The sequence below is a fragment of the Tenrec ecaudatus genome, chromosome X (assembly GCF_050624435.1).
Source record: "Tenrec ecaudatus isolate mTenEca1 chromosome X, mTenEca1.hap1, whole genome shotgun sequence".
Lineage (NCBI taxonomy): Eukaryota > Metazoa > Chordata > Mammalia > Afrosoricida > Tenrecidae > Tenrec > Tenrec ecaudatus.
Genome location: NC_134548.1, coordinates 40,898,579 through 40,920,076, shown reverse-complemented (window position 1 = coordinate 40,920,076; position 21,498 = coordinate 40,898,579). Strand labels below are relative to the sequence as shown.

The following is a 21,498-nucleotide window of genomic DNA, read 5'->3' as shown; positions in this document are numbered from 1 at the left end:
TGCCTCTGCCTTACACAGACACTTCAATCCCACCCAGACTGCATGCTGTGACTGTCAGTGAGTCCTATACTCGCAGCACTGTAAATTCATAGACACTCACATATGTATAAGGAAGAGGTTTATATATAAGAGCAATTGAACATTGAGAAAACATCCCAGCCTAGTCCAGATCAAGTCCATAAATCCGATATTAGCCCAAATGTCTGATACCAATGTATAAACTCCTTTTCAGACTCCCAAAACACATGCAATGATGCCAAATGCAGGGTGGGAAGTATTGTGGATCCAGTGACAGTGTAAGCATCTCAGCGCTGGTATGAGTCTCTCCATTTGACTCCTCCAGCTCCAGGGCTCTGGCTCCATCAGAGTAGCTTTAGGTGGCTTGTCAACAGGAATGTGTAGCAGAATGTGTGTGTTCTGCCACCAAGGAGGAAGACAGGAGTTCCCAGAATCCTCAGGAGAAGGCCATGCCCACACATAGGCACCATTGCCTATGACCTGATTGACAGGTTCCACCCCTTCACTCAAGTTGACAGGAAATTATGGAACTGCCACAGACCACCCCTTGTCAACTTGACACTTTTACCCAATTATTTAGCCATATATAATGTTAAACAAAATAATAATAAAATCATATCTGTACCTAACAGAATAAAACTAAAATGCATACAATTCAATGCATACCAGCCTCATGGAAACATAATATTCTATAAGTGAACAAAATTATATTCTATGCCTAACAGTTGAAGTTAAGTGAACACCTACACTTTAATCCTATAAAAATATACACCCACCTATAAAAGTTTGTAAGCCAGCCAATTCATGCATTTATCCTCCTCATTTAGGTATCCAATTTCTATACTGCCCACTTACATTGACCCAGTGCTCAGAGGACATGATCATATTCTTTGATGTGAAGAATCCTCATTCCAGTTGGAACCTTGTGAGGCTGCATCCATAAGCAAAGTCAAATCAGGACAGGCCACCCATACAAGCAACAGCAAGATGCACCAGTTCATAGGTTCAAAGTTTTTTCTTCATCTGGTTGGGTTCTTGTCAACTCAATGTGGGTTGCCTCAATTAACCTCTTCCCAGGGTGCCCATTGGTTGCCTCGCCTTTAGACCATGAGTCCCTTCACCAATTTTCAAGAGCCCTAACTCCCCTAAACTATATCATGAACTTCAAACCACTCAACTCCCTCTCGTCTTCTCTATTCCCTGTCAACCAGGTCCACAGGTGTCAATGGCCAGACTCAACCCGTCTCTTTATTGCTGCGTTTCTCTCACTTCCACTCAACAAGCAAGCATTTCAGCCTGCCCACAAGCTCCCTTTAACAGTTCATTCCTAGAGCAGTGAGTTCCTTCCATGGCTCCAATTTTTTTATACAGCTCTGACACAAACTACTAGTTCAAAATTTTAAAAAAAACAAAGGGTTATTTTTTATCCAATTTGCCAACAGCCCCCTAGGCAAATCTTTTCATCTTTAAAGTCCTGAGCACTCAAAATACAGGGTGGGGTTTATCTTTTCAGGGCCTTCTTTGCAGGCCTGTCCTAAAACCATTTCCAAGATCCAATTTTATTGGCTGAAGGCAAGTGGGCTTACAAGCTCTCTATTTTCATACTTCCCCATGACCATTTCTATCAATCATTATATCAACAATAATAAGCAGCAGGAATCAGTATAAACAAATTAGAATCAGATCCTGAATTCAATTCTTTAAACAGTCAAGTTGAAAGCTTATCTAACTTATCTTTACCCTTATCTAAACTATTATATTGATTAAAAATATGGCGTTAGACCTGACTGCATCAAGCCAGGATGGTGCCTTCTGTCAGCCATTTTTCCACTAAGCCCCATAGTCTGAGAGATTCAAGGGGTGATTTTGCACACTGAGTTCAAAATATACATTAATAACATTTATTTTTTTCCATTTAACAGGAATAACCAAAAACAACCACCAAAGAAAATAATCAAAACTTTAACTTCCCATAGAGTTTCCAGAAAACAATCCAGTAAAATTTATTTCCAAGCTGACCTCTGGCTAGCCAAAGTTGAAAAACTACCATGAGGCAGATGTCAAAGAGAATCCTCTTTCCATCTTCACGATTTGTATCTCCTGTACCAAACTTCCATGGTACCATAAGGTGCTAGTCTGAGTTGACTAGAGAAACAAATTCAAAGACACTCATATGTGCGTAAAAAAGAGCTTCATATAAAGCGTAATTGTATATTAAGAAAAGATCGCAGCCTAGTCCAGATCAAGTAAATAAGTCCAATATTAGCCCACATGTCCGATACCAGTCTATAAATTCCTCTTCAGACTCACGCAACACATGCAATGGCACTGAATGCAGGAAGATCACAGGCCATTGGGTGGAAAGTCTTGTGGATCCAATGTCAGTGGAAGCATCTCAGCATTGGCATGGATTTCCACATGGATACTCCATCTCCAGGTCTCTGGCTCCATCAGTGCGTCTCCATGTGGCTTGTCAACAAGAATGTCAAGCAGAAAGTGTGTCCCACCTCCAGGGAGAAATACAGGATATCCAAGAATCCTTAGGAGAAGGCCATGCCTGCACAGAAAGTAATGATAATTCTGTTGATGGTAAACTGGGTGGGGCAGTACGCTAATAGGAAAAATGCTTAACGATACTTAATATAGCCAAGGGGAAAACATTTCTGGTATTTTGTTACCTAATTGGATACTTTTGACATAGTTTCTATCCAGCCTTTGGTGTCTCAGGCTGCATGCTACAGACAACTAGTTCTTTCGACTGTGTCCTTTCCAGGTGCACATTATTCATAAGCCACACTAAATGCATACAATTTGGAAATCCCACTAAGGGAAGTGGGCTTTACCTTAAACTCACCTGTAGCAGATTTAAGTGAATGATATAATTCCTTAGACTGAAAGCTTAAATACTGTAGTGTGAGAATAGAGCAGATGACTGCTATCCCCAGGTTATGGAATTGGAAGTCATTGGACTTTGGTTCAGATAGCTTGTTTTGAGGGAGCCCAATGAATTATGGCCTGGTATTACTACATATTTTTATGTGTATGCTCTTTTTCTATTTGACACATGTTACTCTGGCAGGCATGGCTCTGCCTTTGTGAATGAGTGTTATTAAAAGTTTTTACCTATATCCAGCCTTTATTGTTTGTGTAAATGATGTCTAATCACTAAAGTTTTTAAACTGTACACATCAATAATTTATGTATTACAGTTTATGACATCTGGCTTAACATTTATAATTTCCTATTCTCAACAGTTTTTAAATTATTTGTTATTAGGTAAATTAATGATACTATCAAAATGTGCAAAGTTTGAATTCAGGAAAATTGTAAATGGCCAAAAATGAAATGTATGAAGATAAATTTTAGTAAGCTGAAATGAACTGGCATTGGCCATTTTGAATCAGAAAATCGTATGGATTACTATGCGGGGAATAAAATAATCAAGAGGAATAACACATTCTAGAAGAATGTTGTGGCTTTAATTGTCAAAAAGGACATTGCAAAATCCATCATGAAGTACAATGCTGTCTGTGATAGTGTTATATATCTGCCTGCCTTAATATAAATCCAATCAATACTAGTATGATTCAAATTTATGTACCACCTACAAAAGCTAGTGATAATGAAATGAAAGAATTCTACCAACTACATCAGCCAGAAATTGATCAAGCAGACAATCCAGATACATTGATAGGTATTAGTGATTGTAATAGAAAATTTTGGAAACAAAGAGGAAGGAACAGGAGCTTGAAAATGGACTTGGTGATAGAAATGAAGCTGGATATTGTATGATAGGACATTACAAAACCAACGACTTGCTCATAGCAAATGAATTTTTCAACAACAAAAAAGGTTGGACTTACTAAGATGGAAGACACAAAAATCAAATTGATTACATCTGTGGAAACACACGATGGAGAAGGTCAATATTAAGAACTAAACCAGAGTGGGGCCGACTGTGGAAGATATAATCAATTGCTCATATGTAAGTTCCGGATAAACCTGAATAAAATTAAAATTAGTCAACCAGAGGCCAAATATGACCTAGAGTTTATCACACCTTGATTTCCAGATCATCTCAATAACAGATTTTTCAAATTTAATCAGTAGGAGCTCTTACAGATATCATAACATTCCACAGCTCAGTCACATCAAGCAGCATGGTACAATTTCTACCACAATTAGTTTTGTGACATTTTAAAAATTCTTGAACTCTTTGATATCAGCTCCCTATTATCTCCGCCCACCCCTTCCCACCCTAACCCCCAGAAACGCGCTTTCTTCCCTCTATAATACTTATTTTTTTGCCATATCTTAGCCAATCCTATATGTGTCGATAACAGATTTGGTGCATTGAAAAATAGTGAAAGAAGACGTAATAAACAGTGGAAGGACATCAAGAAAATAAGTCATGAAGAAAGCAAAAGGCCATTGAAAAGGCAGGAAAGGGGGAAATTAAAATTGGTTGTCGGAAGACAGTCTGAAACTTGATCTTAGTTGTAGGACAGCTAAAGCAAATGGAAGAAATGATAAAGTCTATGAGCTGAATTGACAATTTCATAGGGCAGCTTGAGAAAACAAAGTGAAACATTATAATGAAATATGATATTGTCGAGAATTAGAAAGCCAAAAGGGAAGAACATATTCAGCATATCTTATACTGAAAGAACTCAAGAAAAAAAATCATGCCTCAGGTTGTAATCTCGAAGATTGTATGGGTAGAATATTGAATGATGCCGGGAACATCAAGAGATGGTGGAAAGACTACACATAATAACTGTACTAAATAAAATATCCAACCATTTCAGGAAATAGCATGTGAGCAGGAACCAATGGTGTGGAAGGAAGGAATTCAAATGGCATAGACTGCATTAGAGAAAAACAAACTCCAGGATTGATGAAATACCCAGTGAAATGATTCAGCAGGCTGAAGAAGCTCTGGAAGCACTTACTGGTCTGTGCTAGGAAATTTGAAGTCAGTTAGTTGGCCAACTGACTGAAAGAGATCTAAAATTGTGTCTACTTCAACAGAATGCTCAGACTACAGAAGGTATGATTGATATCGCACACACACAAATAAAATTTTGCTTACGATCATCCAATAATGGTTGGAGCAGTACATTGACAAGAAGTTGCCAGAAGTTCAGGCCAGAGTCAGAAGAGGAGATGGACGAAGAAATATTATTTCTGATGCCAGATGGATCTTGGATCAAAGCAGAGAATACCAGAAAGCTGTTTACTTGTGTTTCATTAAGTATGCAATGGCATCCGACCGTGCGGATCATGATAATCTGTGGATAACCTTGAGAATTTCAGAACAATTGTTAGTGATCTTAAGGAATTTGTACATGGATCAAGAGGCAGTTGTGCAAACAGAACAAGGGAATAATGCATGATTTAAAATCAGAAAAGGCTTGCATCAAGGGGAATGGAGTGTGGTTATCTTCTTTAAAAAGTTTCTAGGGCTACTGAAAAAGTTGCATTTATAAAATTGTTGATAAAAATATTCCTTTGAAAAAATTAAAACAAAATTCCTTTGGATTGTATAAGGAATTCAGTATAGGTAACTCTATAAATATAGTAAATGAATTCACAGTTTCTTGAGGTGATGACAGATGAAGTTTGAGGGACAGGGGATTTTAATAGCAATACTTGCAAAATTGAAGACAATGTTCTAAGATAGAATGTTCTGATTATTATTGCACAAGTCTATTTGATGTATTTGAATCATTCAATTATATGATATATGAATCATATGTTAATATGTTAGTAACTCAGTTAAAGAAAGATAGACGTGTGTCTGATATGTCACATGCCCTTGAGAACTCCATGGAGTAGTTGTACACAGGACACATGGGGAAAGTCAGAATCAGAATCAACTCAATGACAAATAACAAAACGATATTAAAGATCATAATGATATGTCAAGAAATATACTCAACCATCATGTCAGAGCAAGGTGCAATTAAATTTTTAGGAACACACAGAGGATACATTCCAAATAGTAGGTCATGTGCTCCCAAATGCCGTGGGAAATGTTAGTGAGACTTGGCTTGATGCCTCAACTAGGCTCCATGTGCTAGCGCATGCAGTCTTGTGCCCGCCCACAGCCCCATATCTTCCAATAATGAATAATGAATAGACGGCACACCTGAATCCTAATCACCCCATTCAATGACCTTACCACCCAAGTCTTAAACCAGCCCTGTGGTACCCGTTCTGAATCCAGCGTCTGAGTTAGAACGCTCCCTTGGCAAGGCAGCAAGGACTCTTTTAAATACGGCCTGCCTCTTGCAAAGCTTCATCAGCCAACTCATCATGGCACTGGCGTCTTCACCTGAGGTGTGCCAGGACTGCCAGAAGGAGTGTAAGGCTGCCATCAACCAGCAAATCAGCCTCAATCTTCTTGCCTCTACACCTACCTCTCTGTGACCTGTCACTTCAACTGAGAAGAAGTGGTCTTAAAGAACCTCACTGCCTACTTTATGCAGCTGTCGAACAAGGGGCATGAGAATGTGGAGTCGCTGATGCAGCTACAGAACCACATGAGGGCGGCATCCAGCTCTGTGACATCAAGAAACCTGAAGTGGAAGACTGCTCCAGCCTGACATACACCGTGAAGCACGCCTTTCGCCTGCAGCAGAACATCAACCTGAGCCTCGTGGACCTGCACTGGGTCGCCATTGAGCAGGATGACAAGCAGCTGGGTGACTTCCTGGAGAGCCGCTTCCTGCAGCAGCAAGCCAAGACTATCAAGGAGCTCGGCAACCACCTGATCCAACTGCGCCTTCTGCGGGACCAGGACTTCTGCCTGGCTGAGTACCGCTTTGACAAGCTCATTCTTGATGACGGTGAAAAGGAGAGTTGCCCCACGGACACAGAGTGACCCTTGTGTTCTGGTATCACTCAGGTGTCCCGCAGTTACAACCAGTTCACTTCTCTTTCTTTCCTCTTCCCACTTTGCTGTTCCTTCCAATGAAGTGCCTTGGTTTCAGAGTTAAATAAGGGTCTCCTGTGTCATTCTTGTGTGTGAAACAATCCCGACTTAAAAAAAAAAACTAAAAAGGTGCAAAAATCCCTATACAGGTATCCAGGCATCTTATCAGCCAGCCAGCTGTGTATTCACACAGCTTGGATGTACCCGGATGGAGAGAGAGAAAAGGAAAGCCTGGCAGATGCAAAATGAATCTCTCCCTTATAACTAAGTAGGAGTGGGCTGCCTTTGAATGACTGAGTACACATCTATGCAGTAAATGTATAAACTTATTCAAGAGAATTCATGATAGTCGTGGCCTGCGGGGTAGAAGGGTGAAAGGATGAATGGGAATTCAATTGGGCAGACATTAAAATAGTTTCTTTATTTAAAGTTAAAATATTTAACTTATTAAAATAAGTAAATGTTACCATTTGTGTTGTCCTGGGTGATAAGCTCGGGAGGTTCTGGAAGTGGACATGGCAGAATACTTGTTTGATGAAGTTATTCTACACAGGGAGCTTCCCTATGGCCAAACACTGTATTCCTGTGCTAATGAGTGCCAGGTGAACATGTTACAATTACCACACCTTCACTGATTCTCCTTTTGCTTCCCAAGACTACCATTGATCCAATTAAGTGATTTGGTACCAGACTTAAAGAAATGAAGGTCTTTGAGTCATTCTTGTTTATGCAACATAGGCTAATGTTTAGATCACTGCAAATCCCCAGGCAAATGTGGTCTTGCTATGAGGATAGTTCTTTGAAGTGAACAAGAAGTTTGCTCATTTAAGCAGCCAATTTCACTGAGATCTGGAGAGAGTGAGTACTGGGAAAGGGGCCTCTCGAAAGACCTGATATAAACCAAGGGCTGTAACACTTCAGTTGGCGAGTGCAGGGAATGGCTCACCAGAAGAGTCCAACAGGAGCCTGGCAGCAAAGCAGGTGTAACAGTGCAACGTTGCTGGTAGGAAAACAGCAAGGCAACTAAGAAGGCTGCTATCTAGGCCATGAATAGAGCCAGGTAGCAGCAGAGAGGTCTAGGGAGTGGAGGTCAAAGGCAAAGAGGCCTATTTAAGAGATGCCATATGTTGTTTGTCCTTTGGTGGTTGCCTTAGTACACCCCACAAAATGTCCTCCAACTTCATCCATATTATGAGCTATAATACAGATACATTTTTAGTTTGTAATGTCAATCCTTATTTCATTCTGTGTGTATCACAGCTTGCTTATCAATTTTTCCAATGATGGCATTCAGGTTAGTTCCATCATTCTGTCATTGTGAATGATGCTGGGATGGACATAGGTTTGCCTGTGTCTGTTTTCATCAAATTACTTTTTTCAGTGGGTAGATAGCAAGGAAAAAATGCTAGGTCACATGGTACTTATATTTCCAACATTCTCAGGAGGCACCATACTACTTCGCAGGGTTGTTGCACCCGTTTTCAGTCCGACCAGCAGTGTATGTGGCCTCCAGTCCCTCCACACATTCAAAAGTAGGCAGGCTGTTATTGCCTGGTCTTTAGATATATGCTATTAATGATGATATGGGATTTTATGATGGATTTGACTTGCATCTCTTAAATGAATACTGATTATAAGCACTTCTTCCTATGTTTGCTGGTTAGGTGAATGTTCTCTATTTTTCAAGTACCAATGAATATTCATTTATTTATTGTTTTTTTCCCATGGAAAAGAGAGGGTGAAGGCAAAAAGACTCAGCCTGTGTTACAAAATGATACTAGGGAAAGGACATCAAGGTACAGCAAAATCAACCATCCCACCCACCGTGGTGATGGGAGGGGTCACAAATGCCCAATAGGGCTCAGCCTCTTGCAGTTCAGGAATGAGGTGAAAGGATCAGGGAAAGAATCGATAAGTATCCACTTTCCTACCTTCCCTCCCTTTCCATAAATTCAAGATTTTATATAAATCTTTCGTTTTTAACAGGAAACATGGAGTTACATATGTCCACCTCCTATTAAAACAACCTTGTGGTCAGTTTCACATAAGTTTCTTGCACTTGTAAAACGTGTCAGGGAAGCCAGCCCCTAACACATCATTACGGGTCTGGTAGGCGCAATTGTACAGTGATAATAAGTAAGGATTGTAGTAAAGTTACAGAGAGCATGAGAGATAGAAGGGAAATATAGAAATAAATGGAGTCAGACACGGTTCATGGTAGAATGCTCACCTCAGCCCCTCTTGGTGGTCCGCGTGGAGGGAGCGAGCCCTTTAATGCTAGCCCAGGCTTTTTATCTTCTCTGGGGACATGCAAGCCCCCTAATCACAGGTGAGGACATACGTCACAGGAAGTGTTTGCGATATAGGTAATATAGTAATGTGAAGGGGTGGTCTAGGGACATACATGCAATAGTAAGAGGAGGGATTGGGGGCATACATGTGACAAGATGGGCAGATCCTAGATAGAGGATGGCAACTTAACTTTGGATGTCACAGAGCCAGTTTGGCCTGTTCCCTGACTCAACTGATAGAGACTATTGGTAGGGTGTGAATGCTTGGTTGCAGGCCACAGGGAGGAATAGTTTATTGTCCCCAGTAGCAGGGATTCAGGCCTGCCATATAGTCTGGTGACTAACTGCCCTAGAGGCCTACCCTGTAGTCTAGTGACTAACTGCCCTTGGGGAGGATGTCTGTAAGCATCTGACCTCTCCCCACAAGTCCCCCTTTTGTTTTATATATAAAATTCAAATACCACATGGGTGATATGGTTATTTTCTATACATTAAAAGCTGTCAAGACAAAACTTAATGATCCAATTAATATAGCCAAAAATTCAGGCTTAATAGAAACATTTTGAATCCAGGCATGGAGTATAAAGTACCCCTATGTCCATCTGCTATTGGAGGAAGGTATGAGAGGGGCTGGATGCCGCTGTGGGAAGAAAATAGAGCCAAATAGGAATGTCTGCTTCCATAGGGAGAATGAATCAACCACGTGCTCACTCTGCAGCACATCTTTAAGGGAGAAACTGTGGAAAACTTAGACAACCGCAGGAACAGGTACCTGGACTATATCCCCAACTACCAGAGTGGCGGTCTTCCAGCCGTGGAATTCTAGTCTTCCAGATTCCCTCTGTTCAAGTCAGGGAATAAGTCCCAGTTTTATTTCCCTACAGTGCTAGTATCCCACATTTCCCCTCTCAGCATTATGCTTAAGATTCAATAGTGTAACGGAGGCAACATGGTTTCTCTTCATATCTCTCAGCTTCCTATAGAAGCGACAGAAGACTGCAAGCATCACAATTATGATGATAAGCAACAGTCAGACTGGAACTTAAGCTATGTGAGATACTTTGCACCCAAGCTCGCGGGTCCAACCCTTCCATGCCCTTCACCAACTGCTTAATCACATCAGAGCCAGGAGATGCCTTGAGTCTGTCTTTGAATGTATAGAAAATATCCTTTTTTAGCTGATCAACATCCAATGAAATATTTCCCTTAAACTCTTGCAAATGTTTCCTAATCAAATTCCAATCATGCAATATTACATTTTATAGGTAAGGAGTTACAGAAATCAGTTACATTCCAATCACATTATAGCATTGTCAAGTCCAAAATCTTGATCTTTCAGCAAAACAGTACTGTAGTAATAGTCCAGTCATTATTGTATAAAATGTTCAGTTACGCTAGAGTCCCAGAGTTTCTTTTAGACAGCATCAGCAGCGGAAGAAATGTCTCAGCAGTCAGCAATCACCATTCTCAGGAACGGTGAGGTCTTCTTGACGTTTTGGATAACTTCACTAACAGGACGTGTCTGGTCACACATCAGCTTCCCTCCTTCTTCTGTGCCTTGCTGGCTGAAGAGAAATTCACTTGTATCCTTTGCCTGTGAAGATATAAAGAAATAGCCCCTCTCTTCGGGGTGTCATTAACCTGAGAAAGGAATTATGATTAATATTGGTTAGCTTCTCCATCTCCTCCTTGTTCATCTTTCTCCAAAGGTGTTTGCGTCCTTCTAAGGAGAGTCCAATAGCTTTATTCTGTAAAAACATAAATGCATAGCCCTTTTTCCAGGTGAATGAACCTGGATCCCAAACACGGTTTCCATCATCTTCAGATTTCTTAGGATTAATTTTCTCTGTAGAATTGAAAACGTGTTTATCTGCCCTAATTTTGTTACACACTTTTAGTAAGGAGAAAAATTTTTTGGTTAAAATCACTAAATGAAATTTGTCACACATAAGATTCCTCTTCTCCCTCTTCTGTTTTAACAATTCAGATTTCAAAGCACTGCTAGCAGTTAACTTGCTAGGCTTTGTCCCAGTATAAGGACTAGTTAGATAGCCTTCATTGTTGTGTAAATTTTCACTCCCAGCTCTCAGAGAATTAAGAGAGCTAAATTGTGAGAACTTTTTCTCATACTTTGAAAGACTGAAAAAAATTCTTAATAACTTTGTTCATTACCTAACAGACATTTTTTCTCCAAGTTTACCAATAAGGTTACAGGCTCAATTAAGCCACTTTGCCCTTCAGGCTTCTTACACTGTATGATTTTACAACCTTGCAATCGTTTCTCCTACCAAACTGGATTTACAGGAAGCTAGTGGGCGAGTCTTAGGCCCTCCTGATTGCTCTAAGGAAATGACCCCACATCCAACATTTAAAAACCTTTTCCCTTCAATTTCTAATTCCATGTGGGGGCACTTTTGTTTCCCTACAACAGCATTCCAGAAGACCCCTTGATTTAAAGTGTGGTCAGATTTCTCAAGCACTCTTTCCTGATAGACATACATTTTTACTCTAGGAATGCAAGGAAGGAAAAATTGGCTTAAACACAATTCCTTTATAAACCATGATATATCAGAATTCATCACTGCCTTAACTTTTTCATAATCTTGTTCAATAATTCCAGCAACAATCAGGATGCCTTGAGAATTTACATTAGACTTTCCTAATAAACATCCTATAGTTCTTTTAGGTAGCGAACCCCAATTACCGCTCCTAATAATTTCTGATTTAATCACAGCTTTTGGCTTTACTTCACAACTCTGATCAATGCCAGTATCAACGTTAATTTCTTGAGTACTTAGGTTAAAATTTCCTGATAAAAACTGTAGTACTCTTTCAATAAGAGACTCCTGTTCTTTAGAATCAACAAATGCTGTGAGAGTTTCTGAGCCTTCTCTTGGTTAATCAAGGTTATAGCAGCCAGAACAGGGGCTGGGCTTTTGCCTGTTTGACTAGGTCTGGTCTCCTGCTGTGAGATTGGGGGATGCCTGCAGTTTCTCTTTAAGATCTTTGTTCTGGCAAGCAGACACCTTGACTCCCATGCTTTGGTAGGTGGGGTTTGTATCAAGCTCCTTCCTCTATGACCTGTGCTCCATTCAAAGGGGCTCAGAGCATGCCCCACTACACGTTTTTTTGGCTGGGCGTTACTTCCAGGTAAATGTCCTCTATTGCTAAACTTTGAATGACCACGCTCTGTCCAGTGACTACTTCTCTCGCAGCAAGGGCAGAGTCCAGTTCCCTCGGACACTTGCCCTGGGTCTTTTCCGCTGTGAATCGTTCCGTTCTTTTGCGATATCTGCCTGCAGTCTCTCTGGTAATGTCCCTCTGCTCCACAGGTAAAGCATCTCCCTTTACGTCTGGCGTAGCTTGCCAAAGCAGCAGCCATGAGGTTGGCTCTATGCTCATCTGTCCCTACATCTTTGCAAAGCCTGATATAATCTAACAGCATGCTCTGTTCTTTGAAAGGGCGTATGGCAGCCTGGCACGATGTATTCGAGTTCTCAAATGCTAATGTAAGAATAAGATTATCCGCTGCCCCTTTGTCTGTTACATTCTTATGGACAGCATCCTGCAACCTGGATATAAAATCTATATAAGGCTCATCATTCCTTTGCTTTACTGTCGCATAACTTGGCCTCCTGCTTCCTGATGGTATTAACCTTTCCCAGGCCTTAAGACAGACTTCTCTAACTTGTGCAAAAGTCTGCTCATCAAAGTTTAATTGTGCCTCAATTGTGATATAGTTCTCATCTCCTAGCAGCTGATGAACCCCTATATCTCTGCCCTCTTCTGCATTTTTGCGTGCTCGTGCAAGGGCTGCCTCGTTCCATAGCATCTGATATTGCAAAGATTCTGAAGGGGAAAGGCACACTTTCATCAAAGTTTTCCAGTCTGCCGGGATCCAGATTTCCATATCTGCCATATTCTTGACCATACCAGTTATAAATGGTGAATCTGGACCATAACTAGATACTGCTTGCTTGAGATCTTTCAGTAGTTTAAAGGGAAAGGCAGTATATTGCCTTTCTTGATTCCCTTTGGGGTGCTGCTCGTCGGGCTCCCTGTCTATAATTCTAACAGGATAAACTATGCTGAGTTCTAAGTCTGCTTCTTGAGCTATACTCTCCTCCACCCATGAGAGCAAAGGTGCTTTCCCTGACTCTTTGCCTCTCGCTTTTCTAGGTTCACTTTCTAGGTTAAATCTCTCTATTTGCATTTCTTTGGATCTAATCTCTTCTCCAGCACTGGATGGCTGATAGTATTGTGATTCCCTGCACTGTACTCTGGTGGGGCAGATGCTTCTACTATGCTATCTCCTGATTCAAATTTCACCTTCTCAGCTACACTTAAAATCTTTTCATCTGCCTGAAACTCTTTCTGCCTGCTTCTCACCTGATTTAAATCTGCATAGCTTAGAGGTTTCTCACTACTCTGCTGGTCTTCATCTTTTGCTCTCTCACCTTGCAGCAGCTCTAACACTGCTCTAATCTGCACCCACAGATCCCAGGTCTCCATGGGTATGCTGGGTCCTTCCCAGTGAGCTTTTCTTATGTTAATGGATACCTTTCCCCAGATCTCCATATCAAAGGTTCCTGACTCCGGAAAAGAAGGATTAAATTTCTTTGCCAATTGAAGAAACTCTTTCATTCTCTTATTCTTTACCACTACATTTTGATTCTTCAAGAGGTGGCAAAGAGTGATACCATACTCTGTATCTTTGCTCTTTGCCTGACCCATATCTCACTCGGACTAAAAACACACTTAAAATATGAAAATAAAAAAATCCCGATTCACCCTCACTGTCTGATGAGGCCGTACAATTGTTACTCGGGATATAACTCAAAAGAGTTCTTTTCCTACAAGACCCCACGTAATGGGCGCCATGTGTCAGGGGAAGCCAGTCCCTAACACATCATTACGGGTCCGGTAGGCGCAATTGTACAGCGATAAGAAGTAAGGATTATAGTAAAGTTATAGAGAGCATGAGAGATAGAAGTGAAGTATTGAAATAAATGGAGTCAGACACAGTTCATGGCAGCATGCTCCCCTCAGCCCCGCCTGGGAGCGTGGAGGGAGCGAGCCCTTTAATGCTAGCCCAGGCTTTTTATCTTCTCTGGGGACATGCAAGCCCCCTAATTATAGGTGAGGACAAACATCACAGAAAGGGTTTGCGCTATAGGTAATATAGCAATGTGAAGGGGTGGTCTAGGGACATACATGCAATAGTAAGAGGAGGGATTGGGGGTATACATGTGACAAGATGGGCGGATCCTAGATATAGGATGGCAACTTAACTTTGGATGTTAACATTATTGGTAGAGTGTGAATACTTGGTTGAAGGCCTCAGGGAGGAATAGTGTATTGTCCTCAGTAAGCAAGGAGTCAGGCCTACCCTGTAGTCTGGTGTCTGACTGCCCTCGGGGAGGATGTCTGTAAGCATCTGACCTCTCCCCACAAAAAAGTTCCTGAGTGATTTAGAAATACAGTCATTGTCCCTTTCCTGGTCTCCCAAACCCACTGTCTGCATGGAAGCCCCCTGCTGTGTCTTTCTACCCTGTGAGCATGTGAAGGGAGAGCAGCTCTGGTCTATCTAGCAACTAGTAGGAATTGGTCTTGACTCAGAAGTTAGGGAATGAGGGATGCACTCTTCCTAGCCTCTTCATTTTACTTTGTTTCTAAGACAATATATGAAGACATCTGCACAATTAAGTATGCATATATGTAGATTTGGAGATGGTGGTAGGAGTTCTGTGTGGAAGATATTTCACTTCCCACCTGGACCATTTTCTCCCTTAATGTAAACGGAATGTTCAGTGTTACTTTGCTTCGGGATATTTTCTCTTCATTTGTGAATTAGAAGAATATTATTGGGCTAAAGTACCCCAAAAGGGTACATACTATACAGAACAAAAACAAAAGTAGGAGTATTTTGAAAAGAATTTATGAGAGAAAATATATGATCATTTATCTAACAATTATTACAATAATATGCCATAACCACATTTAACTGATCGTCAAATTAAAATGCATTTCGACCTTGGAGCAGTACAACACTTTGTTCATAGCACCACCAGCTCTCCATTTTAGGATATGAAACAAACTCACTACCTTAGCACAGATGTGGAATCATGGTAGCCGTACATGGATTTATGAGACTGTAACTATTTACAGGAGTAGAATGAACTGCTGGTGTTTTCAAACTGCCAATCATTTGGGTCATAGTCCAACTCTTAACCACTACTTACCAAAAAGAAAGAAAGAAAATGTACTGCCATCAAGTCGATATGGTCTCACAGAGAACCCCCTTTTTGTTTCTAAGACTGTTTATGGAAGTAGAAAACCTTATTATTCTTCGACTGAGAACTTGGGGGTTCCAAATAGCAATGTATACGTTTCGCGGCACTAAGCATAACCACTACACCACCAGGGCTCCTAACCAGTCGATAGTAGAGGGTATTTGTGAATTTGTTACATGAAGGTTTCCCTCACCTGGAATATGTTGTACTTGAAAGTACAGATAAGTATGTATCCCAAGAAAAACACATTTGATTTATCTCTCGCATGGAGGACAGTGAGGGGCCCAGTTCATTTTGGAAGAATTTATTAAGTCAAATTGGATAGCATTTCTCCACTTCAGTAGCAAGATCCTGCCTTAATGGGAACAATCTGAATGGAGGCTTAGAAGACCAGTGCAGTGTTACAGCTCTTTTAGAATTTGTCTTGCAGGTTTTCTGTTTGTTTGTTTGTTTTTTTCAAGAACCTACCCTCTCCCCCCATGCCACACCAGTGATTTAAAAAAAAAAAAGACCAATGCTAAGTGGACTGGTATATTAATGAGTCCAGAGAGTTCTAGAGAATTCTTTCAGATAGCATTTCAAATGATTGTGATTTTCACCATACCATCTTGGCTGCAATAACAAACATAAAACAAAATCAGCAAAGTCAGCATTCATTACTAGAGGTGAATCAACTATGAGGGATCTGTTTACAAAGTGCCTGTGATGTCCTGGGTCATGTAATTTGAGTTATATGTCCAATATTTATGAGTGAAGAGAACAAAAATCAAACTGGTGCCTTTGTAGAGGATTCCTATGGAATTCTGTGACTTGGCAGCAAACCCGCCAAAGCTTTTTAAACAAGGAACTTGAGGGACTGCAGAATGCAAGATAGCATCATTCAGAGTTAAGGGGAGACAGATGAACTGGGAAGATTCAGCTGGGGCTCTAGTGAATTATCCAAAATTGTGGGATTTCTGAGTGAGAATCTCTGATTTAAAGAATTCATGAGGAGAAAAGACAGAGGTCCCTGGCCACATAAAGTTGAGGATTAGGACATATAACCAGAGTGACTTAGGGACGGCATTTTAAAGCAGACAAGGATATGAAACTACTAGCCACAGTTGGGGTTCTCTGGCTTGCTTATGAATTGTGGGGACATATTAAAGCCTGAAGAGTTTGCTGAAAATATACTCCTTTGGGTGAGAATTGACAGAGTACAGTGCTAGGGATGCAATAAGTACTTATCAAGTTTCTGGACCTGCATGAAATGTGACAAAACTTGAATCCAGCCAGGACTAGGTAACAATCTGAGGTGCCTGTGGCATGCACATGGGTGGGGTGGGGTAGCACATAATGGTTACCTAGCTAACAGTTCCTGAAGACATGTGGTGGGATTGCCCCCACGAAGTCAGATCCTAAACAAAAACTAGTGCACAGAATACAAAAAATGGAAACCCCATTTTAGTATTTCTCAATAGCTTGCCTTAATAGATAATTTTTCTTTAGTTCATCCCATGTTAGTCCGGGTAGACTAAAGAAACAAATTCACAGACACTCATGTGTGTATAAAAAAGAGCTTTATATAAAGAGTAATTGTACATTAAGAAAACATCCCATCCCTGCTCAGATGAAGTCCATAAGTCCAATATTAGCCCCTTGTCCGATACCTATGTATAAAGTCCTCTTCAGACTCATGAAACACATGCAATGATGCCGCATGCAGGAAGATCACAGGCTTGTGGGTAGGAATTCTTGTGGATTCGGTGGCATTGAAAGCATCTCCATGTGACTTCTCCAGCTCAGGGCACTAACATAGCTTCATGTGTCTTTTCACCTGCAATGTCTCCCAGGGAGTCAGCTGTGAGAGAGTATGTCTCCTGCCTCCAAGGAGGAATACAGGAGTTCACAGAATCCTCAGGAGAAGGCCATGCCCATACAGAGGCCTCATTGGCTGTGACCTGATTCACAGGCTGGACTCCAACACTTCACTCTTAATTCTCTCAAATTGACAAAGGATTATATAACTACCAAAGTCAAGATGGAAAACTCTGATTCAGATAACCAGGAAAGTGAGCCTACAGCCCAGCACAGAAAGCGGACAGAGGGCTTTGTTCTCAAAGAAGCTTTGGACCAATTTGTGAATAACCTGAGTGAAGAGGATTACCAGCTAATGAGGAACTACCACTTGTTAGGCCACCCAGGTCAAAATACTGAAGAAGCGTTATTAATATGGCCATGAGACTTTAAAGAGCCCCACCACCACACCATAAGACTCAGGTTATCATTAATGTATATTTGGGGAGGGAGTATAAAATGGAAAAGAAACATTATAAGTACCAAATAGTAAATTTCCACCAATATACCATACATTTTAAAGTAAGTAGTTATTAAAAGAAAACTGACATTAATATTTGATGGGAATATCAAGGTGGGGATTTTTTTTTCCTGCATCCCACTCAGTCTCTAATTGGGACACAGAGAGCTAAAATTCCCACCTCACTTTAATACCCTGAACGGTGTCCTACTTCCATTGGAAGTTTCTCCTACTTCCTGAATTACTGCATCTTTATAGAAATGTGGCTTCCTCACCAGCAAAAAGAAAGATTGTGTACCTTAAATGTTTTGGCACTGGGGATGATTTTGCTTCTCCTGCTACTGAGGGGCATTAAGCAAAGTTCACAGGTAATTTTGTTGTTAATACAAAGCCTCCTCAGCTGTGGAGGACTTTGGGGCTGTCGTTTATGTTCTAGTGTGAAGGGGACGATTGTACTGTGTAACCAAGAGGCTACTATAACACTGCCGTTTGGAGCATGCCTTTATGTTTTGTGTTAGGTTCAGTTTATTCTATTGAAATGATCTACAATTCCCTGACAATTCAGTTTAATGAAGGGTACTCAATTACTTTCAAACTCATAAATGTTGTTTATATTTTGGCACTAGTCTTCTAATTTCAGTAAAACTTTATGTGTTTCCAAGAGCTCTAGTAACACAGTGGTGAAAGCTTGGCTGCTAAGCAAAAGCTCAATTTAAGCCTACCACCTGATACACCACGTAACGATGTGTCAGTATGCTCCCGCAGAGATTTACAGCCTTGGAAATTTTATGGGACAGTTCTAATCTGGCCTAGAGGGTCATTATGGGTCAGAAGTGGGTTTGAATTGGGGGCATGTGAGAAATAGATTAGCAAAGGCACTTAAGAGGATAAATAATGAATACAGATTAATGAGAATTTGACCGAGTGGAATTTGATCTAAAACATAGGTAATGCATTGGGGACTTTTCAAAGTTTGTGGAAAACTCAATTTCTCCATGTTTTTTGAGACACCTTTATTACCTTACTTATGCTTAACTTCATTGGTTATATTTCATTGTTAGTGGAATTTTTCAAAACACGTTTTTTTCTTTTCATTTTTATCCATCCCCTTCCTACAGTATAGGCTAGGCTCTGAATATGATGAAAATTTGAAAATAGACTCCTTCTACCTTCCCTTTAAAAAAATTCTCTCAATTCCTTCAGGATTAGCTCACTTTCTTAAAAACATCAAATGGAAACTTTTGTGCCTTTACTTGAAAATCTAGACAGTGTGGTTCACAAACCTCTAGGAATGCAAAATCTGTTGAAAATGTCTGACGCTAAGTGCTCATTTTTGTTTGTTTTAGAAATAAACTACTAGAGCACCTTTTTATGATTGTCCTAATTTTAGTATTACAATTCTCCCGCTCTCATTTTTTGTTAAAAAGTAGACAAGAGTCTTCAGATGAAGAGTCTTATTGTGATTCCACTGCAAACTGCTTTAGGTCTTTTGAGCCACCTGAAAACCTGAAAGAAGTGGGCAGAGAAGAAACGGATCTTGCGGAATAGTGAAACAGAATAAACATGACCATGATGATTCCAGATTCAGATCAGAATGAAATTTTCTCCTTAGTGGTAGCCCCAATCAATATGCCGCTTCTTCAAGATAATCCTTGAGGGGAAATTATGGAAAATAGCAGCCAAGGGGAAAAAAGAAACCCCACTACCTGTATCAACATCGTTATGGCATCTCTTAGAACAGTGCACAACGTTAACAGAAGTCCAACCTAAAGAAGCCAAAGAAGATCAAGAAGCATCAGTCCTGACCATCTAAGAGCCACAGTGAGAGTGTCAAAGGCTCGCACCTCTGAATCTAATGCGTGCAGTAGCACAAAACCTCATCATGTTCCTTTACCTCCGACTCGAGCATCCTCTATTCCAGGCAACTGGGGGGGGGGGGGATTTCTAGGATCCAGCATCAGGAAACACTGAGAGAGCCAATAACTGGAACGGAGTTACAAATTAGGGATCTACTTACAACTTCTGGACCAAGCGATGCTGCTCAAGGAGAAAATTCTTCTGCAACAATCATTAATGAAGAACCTACGAGACTGGAACACAGAAACCCAACCAGACTCTTAGACCTTGATGTACAAAGAGTTTATCCCAAAGGACAGTGAGAGGGAGGCAGCATAACCACCAGACCCTTGACAACACATCAGACATCTGGCCACCTCATCACTCATGAAGATGGAAGAAGGAGATTAAGGCATGTGTTTGAGAACATAGTTCAGTAGCATGAGAAGACCCATTCATATAACTTCAAATACTGGCTTAAGTGATACAAAATCTGGTGCAATGCAGAGCCTGTCCCAGCTGATACTGACAGTATTTGATGAATCAACTTGATGCACAGTGTATCTATTTTAAGGCCTAGTTACTTCATTTGGAATGAGTCTTTTAAGGCCTGGTGATTTGGTGTACACGGAGCCTATTTTAAAACCTAGTGACTCAGCTTCAAGTGAAAATTGGAACAGAGAATGAGAGCAATGGTGACTGATCATATTCGCCCTTCTGGCATGGATTCCAACCTATCAACAGCACCCCATATATTTCATGAATTCCCAGCTCAAGCTCCCAGTTATGGTTCTAGTTTATGTTCTAGTACGATGTCTAGCTCTAGCTTTAGGATGGAAATTTCAGAGATCAGTTCAGTGCTGTTTGAAAACAGTAATGAAGGAAGTGTATCAGCAGGGCCATTATCAGAGTTCAGTCAAGAAGGACAACCGTGGTCCCTTTGGCCCTTTCCTAATGTGGTTGTTTGTTCACCAAAATGAAGAGAATCAAGAGCAACCTACAGGACTCACTAAAGAACAGATGGACAGCTTGGAAATCTGATGCTTACTGAACATCATGCAATAAAATCCTGTAGTGTTTGTATTACAGAACACACAGAAAGCAAAAAACTATGATGGCACCTTGCTCACAGGAATATCATGGTAACTGCTGGCTGACATGTCAGCTGGCTGACAACTCAACCTGTCCGATTTTCCCAGGAGAGTTGTAGAATCTGGTGACATATAAAAATTTGAAATCTGAACTCTCTGCTATACAGAGTGATATGACAATAAAAAAGATAGGAATTAGTTGGTTTTTGTTCATTTTTTGGGGTGGGGATATTGCTTGAAATTGTAAACTAACAACTAGAATGGAATAATTGAGTTGCTAACAAATCATTACTATTTCTCCAAATTCCATTTCTCCAAATTATCCAATTCTCCAACTCTCCAAAGGTAATATTTTGGTAAAATAATTAACCTAATAAGGAAATTCAATTCTTCACCATTGTGACTCATTGGATGTCTGAAGAAACATAGCAGTTGCACTGGGTTCAGATATTCCTGATTCCATATAATCTGTTCTGGATGGATTTGAATTTTTTCAAAAGCTTGTTGCAGCTGAGTCCATTCCAACTCATAACCATGTCCTGGGGCAGAATAGAATTGCTCTATAGAGTGCCAAGTCTATAGTCTTCATGACAGCAGACTCCCACAACTTTCGCCAATGAAGCAAGCAGTAGGTGTGAAGTACCAACTGTTCTGTTAGCACCTGAGTGCTTTTTGCTCTAACCACTGTGCCACCAATCAATTTGCATAATCCCAAATAATTATGTAAGTCCAAGAA

At 40.6% G+C, this 21,498-nt stretch overlaps 1 pseudogene; it reads left to right on the top strand.

Moving 5' to 3' along the window:
• Positions 1-15,935: 15,935 nt before the first annotated feature.
• LOC142435287 (U7 small nuclear RNA) lies at positions 15,936-16,007 on the top strand (annotated as a pseudogene).
• Positions 16,008-21,498: the final 5,491 nt, after the last annotated feature.